At 42.7% G+C, this 12,435-nt stretch overlaps 1 pseudogene; it reads right to left on the bottom strand.

The window, feature by feature from the left end:
- Nucleotides 1-2,928: 2,928 nt before the first annotated feature.
- LOC139362617 (uncharacterized) lies at nucleotides 2,929-6,482 on the bottom strand (annotated as a pseudogene).
- Nucleotides 6,483-12,435: the final 5,953 nt, after the last annotated feature.

Below are 12,435 nucleotides of genomic sequence, written 5' to 3'. Positions count from 1 at the left end.
GGCCTGGTCCAGTAAATAATGATTTGGCCATTTGATGTGTGCTATCAATGCCTAAGTGAAAGGTTTGGTGAAGGGTTTTAAGTAATTTCCGTTGGTTAGCTGCAGGCAAGAAGTATTTTTCCTTCTTCGGTGGCTAGCCATCCTGAGGAGAGGAAACTATGTCCCCGTGAGGTTCCCCATTCTATTTCTTCGGTTGAGTACTGGGGCTTGGTTTCCCAGAGGGGATTACCCCATACTAGGGTTCCTTCTATAAGCATTTCTAACGCAGGGTCCCGCCTTGTGGCTCTTTTGGCTTCAATATCCGCTTGGTGGTTCTCTTCTATTTCCCTTGCCTTTCCTTTCTGATGACCCCAGCAGTGTAAGACTGCCACCTCTTTAGGTTTCTCTACAGCCAATAATAATTTCCTAGTGGCTTCCTGATGTTTGATAGGCGCTCCCTCGGAAGTTAGGAATTCCCTTTCTCTCCATGTTGCTGCATGGGCATGGAGGATTAGGTAAACACACTTAGAGTCTGGATATATATTTAACCTTTTTCCTTCTCCTAATTCTAGGGCCCGAGTGAAGGCTATTAGTTCTGCCAGCTGAGCACTACTTCTTGGAGTGAGGGGATTACTTTTAAGTATTCCATTATCACTGACCACTGCATATCCCACTTTTTGAAGTCCTTTTTCTACAAAGGAACTTCCATCAGTATACAAGTTGAGGTCGAGATCAGTTAAGGGAACCTCTAAAAGGTCCCCTCGAGTGGCGTAGGTTTGAGCAATTACTTGTTGACAGTTATGTTCTATCTTTTCTTCATTGTCTGGAAGAAATGTGGCTGGGTTAAGAGTTGCACATGTGTGCAGTCGCAGCACTGGCCCTTCAAGTAATAGAGCCTGATATTTAAGGAAGCAGTTGTCTGACAGCCACAGTCTCCTTTAGCAATGAGTATGCCATTCACATCATGAGATGTCCACACAGTAAGATCTCTTCTCTGTATTAGTTTAACTACTTCAGATACTAAGCCTGCTACTGTAGCCACTACCCATAAACAGTGAGGCCAACCCTTTGCCACTACATCAATTTCCTTACTCAGGTATGTCACAGGTTGCAAGCTTGTCCCTCGGACCTGTGTAAGGACTCCTAGAGCTATTCCTGTTTTTTGTTTTTTTTTTTTTTTTTTTTTTTTTGTGACATATAAAGAAAAGTCTTGCTCCATTGGCAAGCTTAACGCTGGGGCTTGGGTTAGGGCCTTCTTTAGGGCCTGGAAAGCTGCTTCTGCTTCAGGTGTCCATCATACTAAATGGGTATTGGCTTTCTGAGTTTCCTTAATTAGTGTATATAATGGTCTGGCTATTTCGCCATGCCTGGGAATCCATATTCAGCAGAAGCCTGTGATGCCAAGGAATTTTCTTAGTTGCTTCAGAGTTTTGGTTTGAGAATAAGCCAGTATAGTCTGGATACATTCCTCACTGAGGGTCTTGGTGCCTTTGGATAATTTTAGCCCTAAGTATTTAACCTGCTGTGATCAGAGCTGAACCTTTGGTTTGGAAACCTTGTAGCCACAGGTAGCAAGGAAATGTAAGAGCACTTTGGTGGCTTGATGGCATAAGGCTTCTGAACGGGCAGCTAAAAGTAAATCATCCATGTGCCAAAGGACAAGAGTGTCCAGGTATGAGATTTGGCTCAAGTCTTGGACTAATGCCTGGCCAAATAGATGGGGGTTATACTTGAACCCGTGGGGTAAAACAGTCCAGGTGAGCTGAGATGTTGGATTCGAAGGATCTTCAAAGGCAAACAAGAATTGAGAGGCAGGATGTACAGGGATGCAGAGAAAGGCATCCTTAAGGTCCAGGACTGTAAACCACTCTGCTTCCTCCGGTATTTGGGAAAACAGAGTATAAAGGTTAAGTACAGCTGAGTATAGAGGGACAACGGCCTTACTGGTAATCCTTAGATCTTACACTAACCTCCACTGTCCTTTGGGTTTCTGTACTCCTAAAATTGGAGTATTGCAGGAGTTATTGCATGGTTTTACCAGGCCTTGGGCTTTTAGGTCCTTAACAATCTTTTGGAGTCCTTGTTGGGCTTCAAGTCCTTTCCTGCCTTTGGTAGGAAAAGGAGGTGGAATCTTTTAGTTCAACTTGAACAGAACGGGCATTCTTTGCTTATCCATATTGTCCTTCTGTTGCCCAGACTTCAGGATTAATTCCTTCCTCAAGCAGGGGACAACAACGGGTGTTCCTTGTCCTATGTTCAGGTGTATAGCAGTCCTTGCTTTTGCTAGAATGTCCCTCCCTAACAAGGGAGTGGGGCTTTCAGGCATAATTAGAAAAGCATGTGAAAAGAGTAAAGCTCCCCAGTCACAACTTAGTGGCTGGGAGAAGTATGTAGTGACTGGCTGTCCTAGGACCCCTGGGATAGTGACAGATCTGGAAGACAGTTGTCTGGGATAGGAGAGTAAGACTGAGAAGACCACACCAGTGTCCAGAAGATAGTTAGCCTCCTGGACCTCAATGGTCAAGCACACCTGGGGCTCTGTGAGGGTGATGGCATGGGCTGGTACTTGCCCCGGGCACCCTCAGTCTTGCTGCTGGATCATATGGTTAGTGGCTTCTGACTCAGAGGACCTTCATCCCCGGGGGGCAGTGGGCCTTCCAGTGATTCCCTTGACATAAGGGGCATAAATGAGGGGGCACTTTATTTCTACTTGGACAATCTTTTTTAGTGTCCTTGTAGGCCACACTGGAAGCAAGCCCTATTAGGCATTCAATTTGCCCAGATTTTCCCTTTTCCAGAGTCTTCAAAGTCCGCTTGCCAGAGGGCCATGACTAAAGCAGTGGACTTTTGTTTTATTCCGTTTGTCCCATTCCACCTGCTCCTCCTGATCTCTATTATAAACAACTGAGGTTGTCAAGTTCAATAGGGTTTCTAAATTTTGCTCCAAGCCTAAGGCAGACTTTTGAAGTTTTTTTTTCTAATGTCTGTAGCTGACTTAGTGATAAACTTATCCTTTAAGATTAGTTGGCCTTCAATAGAGTCAGGTGACAGAGAGGTGTGCTTCCTCAGTGCCTCTCTTAGTCTCTCCAGAAAGGCAGTAGGATTTTCTTCCTTTCCCTGTGTTATAGTAAACATCAACGAATAATTCATAGGCTTCTTCCTAGTTTTCCTTAGTTCTTCTAGCACGCAAGTTAGCGAATGTCTGCGGCACCAATCTCCATGTTCTGATTCTGTGTCCCAGTGAGGGTCTACACTGGGAACTCCCTGCTGGCCTGTGGGGAATCATTCTTTTTCCTCTGTTGTCATCTTATCATTGACCTGACTGAGACACCAGAGATCGCCAAACTCTCGGGCTGCAGTTATGGTGGCGCTTCTCTCATTTGGGGTTAGTGTCTGATCTAGCAGTAATATTATGTCTCTCCATGTCAGATCAAAGGATTGTCCTAACCTTTGTAAGACATCAGTAGAGCCATCAGGGTTATCTGAGAATTTACCTGGATCTATTTTAATATGCTTTAAATCTGAGAGAGAAAACGGTATATGCACTCTGGCTGGGTCGAATCCTCCTCCTCCCACTGCTTGGACGTGGCATAATCGGGGAATATTGGCACTCTCTGGTCCATTTTTCACCCCTTTGTCTCTCTCCTTTTGGACTGTTTGGGTTGAAGGGGGGTCCTTATTAGTTGGGGAAGCAGTTGGGTGGATGCTGGGGTAGGGAGGTAGACTCTGAGGGCTTCCTGCAGGGCATAAATCACACTTTTTATGTAATTGTGAGTTGTCTCTTAATGAAAAGAAAGTTTGTACATATGGCACTTCACTCCATTTGCCTTCTTTTCTACAAAAGAGGTCTAGCTGTAAGATGGTGTTATAATTTATACTTCCCGTAGGGGGCCAGGTTTCTCCCCCTTGAAGAGGATATAGTGGCCAGGTGGTTCTGCAAAAGACTATGTCATTGCTTTCTTAGTGTCTGAGGGTCAAATTGGTTTCTATTCTCTAGAATACATCTTAGGGGCATTTTTGCCTTGGGGGAAACATTGCCTATCTGAAAAAAGAACATAGGGATACCAGCACCCCAGTCATTTTGTGATAAGCATTAGTCCTAGAGTGTCCGCTATGGTCCTAATTCTTATTCCTTTCCAGGGTGAGTCACCACCTACGACCTCTGCTTATTGGATTAGTTACACTCACCAATGTAGCAGTCCTGCACCCCTTTTCCCGCCTTTCTTGACCACAAAGAAAGGGGTCCAGGGTGCTGGATTTTAGTGTCCAGTGTGTCCAACATTGCCTTCATGCTCAGGGGTGCGTCCTAGAGCTGGGCTGGGTTCCTGAGAATTTCATAACAACCCAGCTGCCCCATCAAGATGCATTACCATAAACAATTCTTATGCAAATTCATTTCAGAGAGGGTGTAGGTAACCTTTGGAGTCAGGATTGAGATAGTCTTTTTTGATTCTGTAAGTACTTTAAGGCTTGGCTGAGTGCAAACAGCTCGCATGTTTGAGGAGACCAATTATTAGGCAATTTTTCTAACTCTGCTTCCACAAGAGTCTCCCTATCAATTACTGAATACTCATTGTGGCTTTTTCCTCAATCACCTGGGAGGAACCATCTATCATCATGTCCTGAAGGGAGTTCCTCCTAGGTCTGGTCGAACTTTTGTATGGTAATTAAGATTTAAATCCCCTGTAAGGAAATCTGCTGTGTTAAGGGAATTATCAGTGGTTAGTGTTAAATTACCTTTTTCTAACAGAATAGCCCCATACTTGAAGATTTTTGAGTTAGTATGCTACCTTTTTGCTTTTTTGACTTAGAATAATTCTGAACTGGTGAGGTGTGCTCACAATGAGGTTTCCTCTAAAAGTTACTTTACTACTTTCTTCTGTTAGCAAAGCAGTTGCCGCTACAGATTGAATGCATCCTCAGGTTACTGGGTTAAGGATTTTTGATAGGAAAGCTACCGGTTGTCAGTGGTCTCAGTGTTGTCAGGCCAGGCCCTTGTTTACACTGACAACAAGGTGGTATTGGAGTGTTATAGGGTCATGGAGAAGACCTTCAATTATCAATTATAGGTTTTAAATTTACCCTGGCTTTTAAAGGAATAGGACTTTTTTTTTTTTTTAACTATTTCTATCTTTCTCTTTCTTTTTCCCTTTGACTCTCGCTTTCTCTCTCTCCTCCGTCTCTCTCTCTTTTTTCCATCTCTCCTCCAACTCTCTCTCTCTCCTCTATCTCTCTCTCTCTCTCTCCGTCTCTCTGTCCTCCATCTCTCTCTCTTTTCCATCTCTTTCTCTCTCCTCCAACTCTCTCTCTCCTCCATCTCTTGAAACTAGGCCTCATAAAACTTAGAAACTAGACCTCATATAGAAAAAATTAACACCAGGTGGCTCTGGATGGGGTCCCACCCTGCCTCAATAGGGACCCACCCTGATAGGGTCCCACCCTGCCAATTCCGGGAAACAACCTCATGAGGTCCCACCCTGCCAATTCCGGGGGTCCCACCCTGCCTCGAAGTTCCCGGAATCAACAACTCCAGGAAAAAACCTCATAAGGTCCTGCTCTAACCAATTAGCATAAGACACCTTGCTCAGGCCATAGCTAGACCCAATCATTTTGCGCCTTAAGCTTTGTTTGAATTTCGCGCCATAAGCTGTGTTTGAACTTGTGTTTGCCTATATAAACAGCCTGTAACAAGCAGTCGGGGTCCCAGGGCCAACTTAGAGCTTGGGACCCTAGCGCGCTAGTAATAAATAACTCTCTGCTGTGAATCTCGTGTCGGTGATCCTTCGCGGCGACCCCTGCCCAGGAGGGAATCGACAGTTCGGTTCCAACACTCTCTCTCTCCTCCATCTCTCTCTCTCCTCCATCTATTTCTCTCTCCTCCATCTCTCTCTCTCTCTTTCCTGTGTCTCTCTCTCTCTCCCTCTGTTAGCCATTACAAACTTGGGGCCCTGGCAACGGTGGTGGGAAATGGGTCGCACATAACTGCCCATGTTAAGAGCTGTATACCTAAATTGTGAGGGCACCAGGAATAAGACTCCCCGGGTTTATAGCCTAGATGCCTAAGGACACAGCATAGAGCTTCCTTAGATCCCTTTGGAAATACAACTTGCTAGAGGAAATGAAAGTCTGAACCATTAGTATCCAGGAGGCAGGGATCAGAGGAAGTAGATTCAGAAGTAAGGAGAATTTTGGGGCTACACTTGTAAGAAAGTTGTGGTTGGGACCCAGGAGGTATGGGTCAGAAAGAAAGGTAGGGGCACATGCATGGGCGACTATTGAGTAGAGACTTCTGGCTGTGCCATTATCTCAATTGGCTAATGCCGGGAGTTCGGGATGACAGCTTTCTGCCTCTAGTCGGCCCTCAGCTCCCCAAGAAAATTGAAAGTGGAAGTTGGCTCCAGGCAGACCAATATTTCCAACCCAGAAGGGTTGGTGGTTGTTAGAAAGCCCTTCCCCAGATAACCTCACACCTGAGTCTTAAGTCCTGCGGCCACGCTAATCATTTTTAACTGGCTGACAGGTGCCTGGTATTTTCCTCCAATTCTAAGGAAGGATAGGACAGATGCACAAGTGAAAGTGGTCCAATATTACTGCTTTGGAGGTCCCTTTGTGGTTGCCAAAATGTTACTGGGGGGGGTTCTTGCTCCCAGAGCTCCCAAGATGGTGGTGGGCAGCTTCTAAAATGGTGGTGGGCCACTTCCAAGATGGTGGCAAGTCTTGTGTTCTCTGATCTGGGGTTCTTGGCTTCACGGATTCCAAGGAATGGAATCTTGGGCCATGAGGTGAGTGTTATAGCTCTATTAGAAGCTGTGGGTCATGTAAGAGAACCATGGAACCCAATGACCAGTGTTCAGCTTGATTAGGACGAACCTGTGCACTTAGCCATGCAGGAACAATGGCAAGCCTTTAGCCTGATCCGGAGCAGCAATAGGTGCTTCACTGGATCAGGAGCACAGCAGACACTCTGCCGGATCTGGAGGGATGGAAGTCAGCAGCGGGTCTGAGATGGCAGCAAACAGCAGTGGTGGATGGCAAGTGACAGCTCAGTTCAAGCGGTAACAAATATGGACCAGAAGAGAGTGCAGTTGCAAGATTTAATAGAGTGAAAACAGAGCTCCCACACAAAGGAAGGGGACCCGAAGAGGGTAGCTGTTGCCAGCTTGAATGCCTGGGTTTATATTTCGATCATTGTCCCTCCCACTGTGCTCTCAGGCAATAGATGATTGGCTATTTTTGTACCTCTTGTTTTTGCCTAATTAGCTTTTTAGTGAACTCTCTTTACTACCTGATTGGTTGGGTGTGAGCTAAGTTGCAAGCCCCGTTTTTAAAGGTAGATGTGGTCACCTTCCCAGCCAGGCTTAGGGATTCTTAATCAGCCTTGGAAATCCAGCTAGTCCTGTCTCTCAGTTGTAAGATTTTTCAATTGCCAGTTTTTAAGCTTCTTAATTGGTTATTGGCTTTAGGGTGGAGGCCTTAGAAGAACAGGGCCTGAAAAGGGTCTCTGGTGCCTCCTGTTTTTCCCGAGAAATCCAAGTTGTTAGAGCTTGAATATCCACTTTTAATTAAGCTGACTTTTAACTACAGCATTCTATAATAAATTCCTTTTAAAATTTCTTATTTCCTGACTTTAGCCAGACCAAATGGCCAGTATTTCTGACTTTTGAACTTTACCAAAGGTAACCAAAGTGTTGAGAGAAAGGAAAATGTATTCTTTGGAGAAGAGAATAGACAAGGACATGCAGATATTAAACGAGAAAGGACTTACATCCTACGATGGGAATCAAACCTGGAACAACATTGCAAAATGGCAAAACCTTAACTACTGAGGTACAGCACAGGGAAATCTCCAGTGCTCTTCCAAGAAGTCTAAAGTAGTTAATTTTGAGCTTGCAAAGGCTTTTAAATAGCGAAGATACATTTAGAGCTAACTATGACATGAAACCTAAATTCCTGTTCCCTAGAAGGCAGAGACCAAGAGAAAGTTGTGCCACATGGTTACAAGGTCAAGCTCCCAAGGATGTAAAACAAGATGAAGACCTCATCCAGGTTTTTGTTGGTTTCAGGGACCTGCAACAAAGTTTGCTACTGACCATCTTGCTGGGCTGTCTTGAACAGCGAATTTATGTGTGGTTAACCCCATGTTTTGTCCTAAGGTACTCCTTGACACAGCAAAACGAATTCATAGCACAAAATACACCAGATTGACTACAGCTTACCACTAGCCTCAGAATTCCTTTTGCACTAATTAAAACTATACAGAGGAGAGAAACAGTGATTTTTACCATTCATGCAATCAATTTGCACACCAAGAGAGAAACTAGAAATCTGACTGGTAAAAAATTCTTACCCTTTTGCCAGCATGCCAGCCTTCTGGGTTCCCTTTTGCTGAGCGGCCCTAGTGACCTGACCTGCTGCACCATCACCCTGGAGGCCAAGCTGCAACAAAAAAGAATTTTTGTTTTTGTAATTGCACTTTAGTGTGTTGTTGTTCATTTGGAACATTATACTGTAAGTTATCTTCAGTAAGATTTCACCATTTCTGTAAGACTTTGCTGCCTCCTGGGCCTAATGTATAAACAAGAAGGAACTCAGTTTTTCAGAAATTAAGGATCCCATTTTTACCTAAAATATTGGCTTTACTCTTAGGTTCTCTTGATTAACTTAGCCAATGATGTTTTTTCTTGCCTAGGAGTACAAGAAAAATTAAATAGAGGGGTAGAACACAAAAATCCCTGTGAATTTTTAAAAGTCAAATTGTAAAAGCACTGCAATATTATTGCTTACCACCAGTTCCTTTCTGACCCAGTCAGATGTAAGAGGCCTCTTACTGTTTCCAAACCAGCTAATTCCCAGATCAGATTCATTCCTGGACCCAGCCCAGTTTCTGTCATGACTTCCAAAACCAATTTGTATCAGAAATTCAGAAAGCTCAAAACACAATTCGGTGGAGCTCCAAAATCCGAGAGGGAGCTTAACCACAATCCCCAGCCACTCTGAGAAGTCAGTGTACATAAGTGGGTCCTGAAGACACCTTGCATATTCACTCAGCACTCCTGGAGGTCACTAGAAGCTCCACTTCAGATCCCACTTCTGACACCATCTGATAAAAGAGAAACTTCAGCCGAATTAAATTTGAAGGGGTTTAATTGAGCAATGAATGATTTGCAAATTGGGCAGTCCCTAGAATCACAGCAGATTCACAGAGAATCCAACACAGCCACGTAGTGGAAGAAGATTTATAAAAAAATAAAAAAAAAGGTTATGATGTACAGATATTGGCATTGAGGTACAGAACAGCTGAATCGGTTACATCTTGGCATATGCCTTGTTTGAACACAGTCTGAACACTCAGCAGTGTATGAATGGTTGAAGTATGGCCACTGGGATTGGCCAACACTTGGCTATTGTTACAGGTGTATACTACTAAGTCAGTTTTTGAATTTTTTCTGTCTATTAAGTTAGGTTACAGTTCTTCCATAAGGACTCAAATGTAGAAGGATGGAGTCCTTCTTGGGCCATATTTAGTTTGCTTTAACACTTATATTATCTATCTACTGATACTGAATGGTGATTGTTATGGCAAAAAACCCATAATCATTTGCAGGAATCCAGACCTTGTTTTTAGTTCTGGTTCTTTATTTTGCTCTGATGCTACCAGCTGTATTGACATGAGGAAACTAACTTGTCTAAGGCTCTGTGAATGCATTATAACAATTGTAGATAACTACACACTTTATGGCTGTTTTAAGCTTAGTGAAATTATGTGTTATACTATTTAGCACAATATTGAGTAATTTTATCATTTTTAAGTATTATATTAATTGTCAGTATTATAGAGTATTGATCATTACTATTTAAACTCTTCAAACATCTGAATTAAAATGTATGTATATAAGTTACTTTGTTCATAGTGGTCATAAAAAATGATATGTTACATTAATAGAAGTTGAAGTAATATTTGCCTCATGGCTTAATATGAGTTAAAGACTTTTTTTCATTGTATTTCCACGTTTTGACTATACTGTATCTGGATATGATTATCTTTGCATTTATTCTATTTGAAATTTATTAAACTTGTTGGGTGAATAGGTTAATATTTTTCAGCAAAATTGGGAAGTTTTCAGCCATTTTATTTCAAATATTATCCTGCTTTTTTCCTTTCCTTGATCTGAAACTACTAGTATGTATTTATTCATGAACTTAATGGTGGCCCACATTTCTCTGAGTGTCAGTTTATTGCTCTTCTTTCTTATTTTTATCTGTTTTTTAGATTGCACAATCTATATTGATCTATTTAAAAGGTCAGTAATTTTTTACTCTTGCAGCTCAAGTCTGTTGAGATCCTCTAGTAAATTTTCATTTTGGTCGTTGTACCTTTCAACTCCAGAATTTTCTTTCTTTTTTTCTTTTTTTATAATTTGTGTCTCTCTATTAACATTCTCTATGTGAGTCATAATCCTCATAAGTTTATCTTTCAGCACTTTATTTTTTTTTTTTTTCGAGATGGAGTCTTGCTCTGTTGCCCAGGCTGCAGTACAGTGGCATGGTATCAGCTTACTGCAAGCTCTGTCTCCTGGGTTCACGCCATTCTCCCACCTCAGCCTCCCCAGTAGCTGGGACTACAGGCAATTGCCACCACACCTGGCTGATTTTTTTGTAGTTTTAGTAGACACGGGGTTTCACTGTGTCAGCCAGGATAGTCTCAATCTTCTGACTTCATGACCCACCCGCCTGGGCCTCCCAAAGTGCTGGGATTACAGACATGAGCCACCATGCCCAGCCATTTTTAAGCACATTTTAAATGTCTTTGAACATATTCACAATAGCTCTTTTGAAGTCTTTGTCTGCTAAGACTGTCGTGTGGGCTCCCTAAAGGCAATTTCTGTTTACCTGCTTTTTTTCAGGTACATGAGTCACAATTTCTTGCTTTTTTGCATGGCTTTTATTTTATTGTTGAAAACTAGATATTGTAAATAACAAAGCGTAGCAACTCTGGAAACTGATTTTCACCCCCTCCATAGTCTTGTTGTTTGCTTGTTTATTTGCATCCTAACTTGTTTGACTATTTCAGTGACAGACTGCTCCTCAGATGCGTAAGAGTGAACATAAGTAGAGTTCTCCCTCTCCCTCACCCTATGGGAATTAGAGTGGATTTCAGTGAGTTATATTTGACTGTCCTTTCCTGATTGCCTTGCTGTGTGTCTAGCTGGTCTCTCTTTATGGTTTTTTTTTTTTTTTTTTTTTTTTTAAGGCATAGTCTCGCTCTGTCACCCAGGCTAGAGTGCAGTGGCGCGATCTCAGCTCACTGCAAGCTCCGCCTCCCGGGTTGACGCCATTCTCCTGCCTCAGCCTCCCGAGTAGCTGGGACTACGGGCGCCCACCACCACGCCTGGCTAATTTTATTTCTGTGGTTTTTTTTAGTAGAGACAGGTTTCACTATGTTAGTCAGGATGTTCTCTATCTCCTGATCTCGTGATTCGCCTGTCTCAGCCTCCCAAAGTGCTGGGATTACAGGCCTGAGCCACCGTGCCTGGCCAATAGTATTATGCCTAGATGTTAAGACTCTACTAATTGTTTGCTATTATTGCTTTCAAGCATGCTCTGAGCATTCATTTGGAACCTTTCACAGTGGTATCATATGAAGCCAGCATTTGAGGGTTATTCTGACCTTGGGAGAGCTCTCTTTAACTGTTTATTTTCTGGTTTCTGTGTTAAAATTTTCAACTGATCCACCATTTTATTTGTTGCACCATGTAGCTATCATTCTTCTCTTAATTGATCATGATCGAAATCTCATTGTTTTCCAAAGCGCCTTTAAGGTTGAACTCTCCTACAGTCTCTTTTAAATAAATTTATTTACCTTTATTCATACTTCGGAGTTTTCTTTTCTTATGGACTTCTTTTCCCTTTGGGAAGAACCTCTCAGTCATTGTTCTGGGGCTGGGAGACAAGAGTCAACTGCTTCTCTTGAAGTGACATTGCAGCTCTACAGTCAGCATTCTAGGAAAGAGTATTAATTTCTAGTACTTTCAGTCTCCTTCTCTCGGCATGGAATATCCACCCTGTGACTGAGGTAGTGTGAGAATAATTGAGGCCCAGTATTCTAAAGCTGCCATGCCTGAGTTACAACTCCTATCCTATAATCAGGGGCTGAGTAGAATAAGGAAATTTCTGACCACTTGGCTAGAATAGATCATATACAACATAGGGCTGAGGGGATGAGAAATGTTGAAAGGCTGTTTATCCTGACATATACTTAGGTTAGGAACTGGGGAAGAAGCAGCCCCATTTTCTTGGCTGAATCAATTTAGAATAGAACTTTCATCATAGTGAACATGGAGAGGGTGGATGAGTCTAGCTGAAATGCCATGTACCTTTGGGGTTCTTACTAAGATTTGGTAGATTTTCTTAAATAAATGTTTATTCCTTTTCTGTATGCCCTTATGACAATTTTTA

The sequence above is a fragment of the Macaca nemestrina genome, chromosome 4, assembly GCF_043159975.1.
Source record: "Macaca nemestrina isolate mMacNem1 chromosome 4, mMacNem.hap1, whole genome shotgun sequence".
NCBI classification, from domain to species: Eukaryota; Metazoa; Chordata; class Mammalia; order Primates; family Cercopithecidae; genus Macaca; species Macaca nemestrina.
Note: the sequence above shows the minus strand (reverse complement) of the source record. Positions and strands in the feature narration are given on the sequence as shown.